Genomic DNA, 8,021 nt, shown 5'->3' with positions numbered 1-8,021 from the left:
GCCAGGCCCGGGTCCAAGGGGCTGGGGTGCAGAGGAGGATTTGTGACAGCCTAGAGGATAGAGGAAATGGTGGGTTTGAAAAGGCTAGTGCCAGGTTATCAGCGACCGCGTATATCCATTTCTGGCAGTCAACTGATAGTTTCAGACACTTAGGAGGGAGCTTCCCGCGTGGGATGCCAAGAAGTCGGAGAACTGTCAGACACCTGACCATTAGCCTCAGTCCTACGCAGGGACTACACTGCGCATGTTCGAAGGGGCGTGTCAGGGGTGGGGCGAGGAGGAGGGGCGGTGCCGAGGGGAGAGGCAGCCCCGAGGGAAGGAGCAGGGCAAGAAGAAGGGCAGGGGGCGAGGAGAAGGGGCGGGGACGAGGGAAGGGGTGGGGCGAGTACCGCTCCAGGAAGAGGAGCGTTACTATGGCAACCCTGACAGGTTTGTGAGCAGCTCCTGGTCCCCTGCTGCTCCGTGAGAAATCAAACTTCTGGCAATGACAAAGCATGAAGACAGCATTTTAGGGAGAGGTAGTGACATAATTAAACGGTAAGACCAGCCGCCCTGGTCCTGCTATCGCCCGGCAGGCAGAAAAGGTTTGGGAACAGTCAGGCTCCCGTTATCATGGCAGAACTGCTCTGGACTCGGGGAGGTGTGGATTCGAGGGCGGGAGCTACGCCTGGCATACTGGGAGTTGTCATCTTTGATTAGCTTCCAGTTTTTTAATTGCAGGGCGACCGGATTACAATCCCAGCCAGCATGAATGGGGGTGGTGCGCAGTCCTGAAGGGGGAAGCCGGGCTGTGCCGGCCTCGCTGTGCATTCTGGGAGCTGTAGTCTCCTTAAAGCTCCCGCCCGTTGTTTCAAGCGCTTCGGGACTACAATCCCAGCATGCCCCGGGCTCGGGGACGGGGCGCAATTCTCGTCGGGTGAGCGGTGCAGCGCGCGCCCGGCCAGGCTGACTGGAAACGGTAGTTCTTAACGGTTCCCCGCTCGTTGGTGGCAAGGCGGCTGGACTAGAATCCCAGCAGACGACATGCGAGGAGGCGGGCAACCTAGGAGTGTTGGGCAGAGCAGTGTGGACCTCGCCGCTTCCACGGCGATGCCGGCTACTGATCGCGGGCACCTCCTTGCCATGGGAAGTGAGTCCGGAGAGAGACAGGAGGGGCAGGTCCAGGCTGGGCAGTGAGGAAGGCGTGACGCCGCGAAGTGCATCTGCCCTTGTCCAACTCGGACGGGTGTGGTCCTCACCCCACTTCCCGCTGCTCTGCTGGGTTCCCTCTCCCACCTGCACCTGGGGTCTTTCCTGGGCGTTGCGCCTCCTGCAGCCCAGGGAGCCGGTGCTTTCCTAAGCTGCTGTGGGAACCGGCCTGAGGTCTGGGCGCTGTCCATTGTGCCACTACCCTCTTTCCTCTCCAGGCAGAGCGCAATGCAGCCGCTAAGGGGAGAAATATGCTGCCTGGCCCACCAGTGCACAAGTTCAGGGTTTTGCAGGGGGTGACATGGACTGTGGCTTCGTGAAAATGTCACCCTCACCAGCGCCTTTTTCGCGGATGTGGATGTTGAGGCGCCAGGGAGTGTCATTATTGGTTTACCCAGGAGATGCTAAGAGCAGAGGAGAAAATCTCACTTCCCAGGCGTGTCTTTGGTGCGCCATTTTCCACCAACCCATTTGGTGGAAAGTTCCCCAAATAGCTACCTAAAGATGAAGATGGTTTAGGCATTTTACACGTGACATCATTGGCCTCTTCTCAACTGAGGCCTGACTGGGCAGTGTCTCAAAGACACAGATGGCAACCTGATCCTCAGGAACAGGTGGTGCTCCAGCTTTGTGGGAGTGACTTTCAAGCTGTGGAAGAGCACTTGGGGCGTCTTTGAAACTCCTCAGGCTTCACAATTTTGCTTTGAATGGAATGTTCATCACCCCAGGCATTCACGGAGGTACCTTTACTCTCTCGGGCTGGTCTGTTTAATTTTTCTGTCTAGACAATGGAAACTTCTGGGAGCACTTCTAGTTTCGTGTAGCTTCCTAATCATTGATGTCCCTTAATTCCATATGTCCTCAGGGACAGTTCCTTTGATTCTGGAATGAAGCCAGCTTTTATGCTTTTATGTTTAATCCATAAAAACCAAGGTGTTAATCTACATGAAAATAAGACCTTGTTCATAGCACACATTACAACAGGCTTCATTTGTGATTCCTGAATGTGGGTTACAATTTTAAAAAACCCTTAAAACCCTGGTCATGGATATTAGACACTAATTGTACTTTGTAAAGAATTTTCTCTTTCAGGATCAATTACACTTGGGCTCATCAACACCTTTGTAAATAAGGGAACAAGAACCATGCAGCATCTATGGATGTGATGAGATGAAGTATGGGGAGACCACAGTACAACATTCTCTTCCCTTGTTTTCAGTAGAGTTTGTGGGGTCAAGTACCTGCGTTCCTCCACCATCCCTCAATATTCTCATTTTACTACTGACTATTCCCCCTTTAGGTGGGAGTTTCTAAATACATTTGTCCGCAAGTGTAGTCAGGCTGTTGTAATGTGAGGGCATCCATCATCCGTCACCTTAAAGATGAATGGAGAGGATTTTGTGATTTGTGTTCCGAAGGCACTGCTGTTGGGTGTGTGGCTGCAAAAACAGGTGATCTCAGCTGTCCCCAGCAGCTGCCTCACAAGATTGGTCCTGATGCAGCCACAGCTGCTGTTCACAGAGCCAGGAGCTCCTTGCAGTTTGGTGTATTCTGCTGAGATTTGTGGCTCCGGCCCTTCTCTGCTCACCTCATTCCTGGTAGTATCTGCTCAGCTGCCTGGTTTGTTCCAGTGTTTCCTGGGAGCCTGTTGTGTAACTGCTTTTCAGAGGGTCTTTAGGAATTCCACCCTCACTTCACCAGTCACTCTACACTGGCCATGCACTTAGCTTCTTGTGGCCCTGTGTGTGTCCTCTTCAGTGGAGCTGTGAGAGTTCTAGTTAGGGATGGACCTCATGATCATGCACCTCAGGCTGCTTCGAAAGCTGATCATCTTGTCTTTGGACACATGGACATTATTCCTTTTGTGTATTTTGAAGTCTGATGCTTTTTTTTTTTTTTATAAATAATGTGAACCCTTGCAGTAATAGTAACAGTCACTTTTAAATGTCTTTGTGAATTTAACTCTGGCAACAGTTTGATGAAGTTGACATGCGGTTCCCATTTTATAGGTGAGGAAACTGACACTTGGAGAGGTAGAGTAGCTTTATTTACTTCATACAAGCTTTTGATGAATTTCAAGTCTAAAGCTCGAAGTCTTCCTCTAAGGTATGACTGTGGCGTATTCTTTGTGTTTCTCTGCCAGTGTCCTGAAGGGGTCCACATCCCATTTGGACTCCATTTTTTTCTTAATGACAGAAAACTTGCAGAAACAGGCCTTTGGTTGGGGAGTGTACTTGCTGGCACTTGGCTTTCCCTGTCCTCTGTCTTCCCCTTGGCAGGGCTTAGGTGATTTGAGGGAGCTGGAGTAGTGGTAGATCCCGACCACCACTCACCTGGAACGCTTGTTGTTATGTAAAGATAACACCCACTCACTTTTTGAGGTGTGATTTTTTTATTATTCCTCTGGGCTTTCTCTTCCAGGTTTGTGCTGTGCACTAACATGTAATTCAAATACTGATGAAAACAAAACTATTGCACTCCTACCAAATGGTAACAATGTGTATTTTTTTCTTTTTCTAGTTATAAAAGAAATGCATGTTGTTTGAATAACGGCAGATCATAGAGATCTTTATGTAGCAGAAGTCTCCGATGTCTTCCTCTTTGTTCCAAACTCACTCTCTTCTTAGAAGGAATCATTATAGCTTGGTGTTTATTCTTCTGGAGGTTTTCTATACATTTATAAATACACATAAATTTGGCCAGGTGCGGCGGCTCATGTCTGTAACCCCAACACTTTGGGAGGCCGGCGGGGAGGATCCCTTGAGCTCAGGAGGTTGAGGCTGCAGTGAGCTGTGATCATGCCATTGCACTCCTGTCTGGGCAACAGAGTGAGACCCTGCCTCCAAAAAAAAAAAAAAAAAAAGAAGAAAATTTAAAAAAAAAAGAAGCTAAATACATGTACAGTTTCTGAACACAAATTGTATCATACTTTTTTATTTTGCTATTTCACAAGCAATATATCATTTACGTTATTCCATATCAATGCACGAGATTCTATTTTTAATGTCTTAAATTTATTCCAAAGAATGGGTATACAAGATTTGTTTCACTGTTTATTCTTTGATAGAAACTTAGATTATTTCTAATTCCATCATTATTTAAAAATGCAGCAATAAGATGCTCGTACATAATTTACTACACTGACAGCTAACCGTTCAGTTTATCTTGCCTTCTTTTAGTCAGAGAATATGTCATGAGTTTATTTTATGAGTTGATTCATAAGGAAATTAATGTTATGACTGGATAAAGTCAATTGTGAAGAAACTGCACTTCGAGGTTGTCTATCTCCGTATTCTGATGGAAAAGCGTGGAATTTAGCAGCATTGCTCGCTCCTTCAGTTTCTAACAAGTCAGTATTCTCATAGCAATTTTAATTTAAATGTTTGAATTGTTTCTCCTTCCCTTGTTCAGGATAAGTATGTTGTTTTTCTGTTTGTGAAACTTCCGACTCCGGGTATTTCAGTTGGGCTTTAGAGAGGGTAACTCCCATATTGCTGTTGTATCTATTTCTCTTCAGCATCTGGCTGCATATGATAAAGATCATAGAATTAGACCAGGCCCTGTATATATTTTGGGATGAAAAATTCAAAGTAATCAACTCAAGACAGGAGTCTACAACTTTGATTCTTAACAAAAGATTTCCTTTGATTTCCCCCAATCTTTATGATTCCTAGAAGAAATTCACCCAGGGTGAAGCATGTGGTTCTCTTGAATAATGTTTTGTTGGGGATTTGCACATCGAGTTTCATGAGGCATACTGTTTTACAGGTTTTTGTTTTTGTTTTTGTTTTTGTTTTTTTTGGTACTGTGTTTCTCCGATTCTATTGGAGAGTATACGGGTATACTAGCTTCCTAAAACATATTGGGAAATGTTCCCTCCTCTGCTACTTTTAGACAATATTACACTCATAATGACAAGCTTTCTTGTGAAAATGCTCTGAAAAAAAAAATGTAGTGTGGGCCGGACACGGTGGCTCACACCAGCACTTTGGGAGGCCGAGGCAGGCGGATCACGAGGTCAGGAGTTCGAGACCAGCCTGACCGACATGGTGAAACCCCGTCTCTACTGAAAATACAAAAATTAGCTAGGCATGGTGGCATGTGCCTATAATCCAAGCTACTCAGGAGGGTGAGGCAGGAGAATCACTTGAACCCAGGCGGCGGAAGTTGCAGTGAGCCGAGATCGTGACACTGCACTATAGCCTGGGTAAGTGTCGGGTGCCTTTTCTCTTTTGTAGTGGGTAATATTATTTATCTTGATTGGTATATACCCATATACCTGCCAATGGTTTAATGAGCCCCCATCTTCTACTCTCCAATCTTACCCCTATTTCAGCCACTCCTCCCTACTTTCTGGTACTCAGTCCTGTGTTTTTCTCTCCTCACATTCTTAACTTTGTCTCTTTAACGTGGTGACTTTCATGCGCTGCCTATATCCTTCTGCCCTGCACTGCGGGAGGCACTGCAGGCTCTAAGCTGGGGCAGCAATGTGGTCCCCTCAGTTTCAGCCTCTAGACCACTGTCCTGTGCTCCTTGCAGATGCTTCTAGTGTCTGGAAACATCTGGTTCATGTGGTTGGTCTGGCTTCCTGTGTGTTTGGTGCCAGAGGGAGTCTGTTTCTTGCTCTTCCACCATACAGAGAAGGCAAAGCTCTGAATGTATTTTGAAATCAATTGGTTATTTCTTTTGGACTGAAATACATTGTCTATTACTGTATGATGACACAAATATTGTAGCTTAGTTTGTGGTAGTTAGAATTTACCTTTATTTATTGTTTTACAGGCCATGCCACCATGCTCAGCTAATTTTTTATTTTTGTCAGAGACATGGTCTCACTCTGTGACCCAGGCTAGTTCCAATTCCTAGGTTCACAAAATTCTCCCACCTTGGCCTCCCAAAGCACTGGAATTACAGGCATGAGCCACTGTGCTTGGCCAATAGCTAAAATTTTAGATTATTATGTACAATACTGTGATATGCCATATTTAACTTATTCAGAGACAAGGCTTTAATAAAAAATTACTTCATGTTAGAATATTTTTCTTCAATTTTTTCAAATTAGTTTTCTTTTTTTCCCCTAATCTTTTTGTTCTAGCCTCAATCACCTTTACCCTGAGTTTCTGTGTTTCCGTCCTGGGCAGCAGAGACAACTCCATGGCTGATGGGCTTGTGGCTCTGTGTACTTGGAGCTCTTTCCAAGTAAGACTTTGTGACCAGGAGACCTCTTTTCAGGACAGATCACCTGCATTGCATGTAAAACAAAGAGCCCTTCTAGGCCAGGAGTACTTAGCCAAAATCTTTTTGCTTTCGCATTTTATTTTTGTTTGTTAGGTTTTTTTGTTTTTTTTTTTTAAGACAGTGTCTCTGTTGCCCAGGCGGAGTGCAGTGGGACGATCTCAGCTCACTGCAACCTCTGCCTCCCAGGTTCAAATGACTTTCTTGCCTCAGCCTTTCAAGTAGCTGGGTTTACAGGCTCACACCATGGTGTCCTGCTAAGTTTTGTATTTTTAGTAGAGACGGGGTTTCACCATGTTGGCCAGGCTGGTCTCGAACTCCTGACCTCAGGTGATCCACCTGCTTTGGCCTCCCAAATTGCTGGGATTAAGGGTTTGAGCCACCACAGCCGGTGAGTTTTTGAGTCTTTATCCATCATTGGACACAATAAACATCCAGACACACAGATGTTCTGCAACATGTCTATGAGTTTAGAGACTGGATGTTTCTTTTTCCAGTGATCCTGGTTCTTGACCTTCTCATTTAAGGTTTTGTCATCTCCTGGAAGCAGACACAAGGTCTCCTTAAGCCCTGTCAGTGTAGAGGGAGGGTCTTTAAAAAGCACCAAGTTTACATTGTGAGTATTTCAAGATGCATCCACATTTCTCTGTCTCTTCCAGGCCAGTTCTTGGAGATACTAGGAAGCCAAGAGTTTCCTCCAAGAATGGAGATTCCTTGGAAGTGAGGTTCACCTTGAGTCAAGAAAGATGAATCACATGTGGTCAAAGGCCATTGCCCAGGGTCTCAAGAATAGCCAGAAAGAAGAGCTGGGGCTGACAGGATTGTGGGGGTCCTCTCTCCCACCTGAAAAGCTACTGCTGCCTGCCGACCCTCTCAAGAGGAGACCTCTCTGGGCTCCAGCACCTAAAACAGACAAACCTGGGAGGATGCTTCTCTCTTCTGTGTCACACATGTCCTGGAGAAAACCCGTGTATCTGAATGACCAAAGAAAATGTGAGAAAAAGTGCAAAATCTGTGCCAGGCCATTCAGTGTCTGGCTGGGGCTCTGTGGTGCACATGCATTCCAAGAAGACTGAAGGGTGCTGAGCCTGCAGAAAATGTCCATCAGACCCGCCTCTCACACCTGGAGTATGACTGCCCGTCCAGGTTCATGATGCAGAACTGTCTTTAAAAGGTGACTGCGGATATGGAGAGAGGGATTTCTAACCCTGATAGAACATGATCAGCTGTTTCGCTGGGGAAAGCCACATCCACCAGTGACATGCTGCTCAAACTGGCCCAGGACACACTCTACTACCTAAGGAATAAGCCCCACATTTGCTGTTTGTGGGTGAAAGGAGAGGGTGAGAGAGGAGAGGAGTGTCCGCACAGACATGAGAAGCCTGCAGATCCAGATGACCCCCTTGCTGATCAGAATATGAAAGATCGCTTTGTGAAAACAATGACCCCATAGCAGATAAGCTTCTAGAGCAGGCTTCAACCATGCATCATCCAGACCCACTGGTGGAGAAGTCTGCCCCCACTCTATGTTGGTGGTCTGGGGGATATTATTACTGAGACAGATTTAAGAAATAATCTCTACCTGTTGGCGAGAACTG

At 46.4% G+C, this 8,021-nt stretch overlaps 1 long non-coding RNA gene across 2 annotated transcripts; it reads left to right on the top strand.

Annotated features, from left to right (window-relative positions):
- Positions 1–371: 371 nt before the first annotated feature.
- Positions 372–7,104, top strand: LOC117073549. 2 transcript variants are annotated; one of them, XR_004433268.1, is made up of 4 exons: positions 372–537; positions 721–3,678; positions 4,412–4,537; positions 7,083–7,104. It is a non-coding gene; the product is annotated as an uncharacterized LOC117073549 (long non-coding RNA). The 2 variants fall into 2 exon arrangements; XR_004433267.1 differs by having other exon boundaries at positions 4,368–4,537.
- The last annotated feature ends 917 nt before the right edge of the window (positions 7,105–8,021 follow it).

This window comes from Trachypithecus francoisi, unplaced genomic scaffold (genome assembly GCF_009764315.1).
Source record: "Trachypithecus francoisi isolate TF-2019V2 unplaced genomic scaffold, Tfra_2.0 Lachesis_group4, whole genome shotgun sequence".
Lineage (NCBI taxonomy): Eukaryota > Metazoa > Chordata > Mammalia > Primates > Cercopithecidae > Trachypithecus > Trachypithecus francoisi.
The sequence above is the reverse complement of the archived record's forward strand: the minus strand, read 5'-3'. Positions and strand labels throughout refer to the sequence as shown.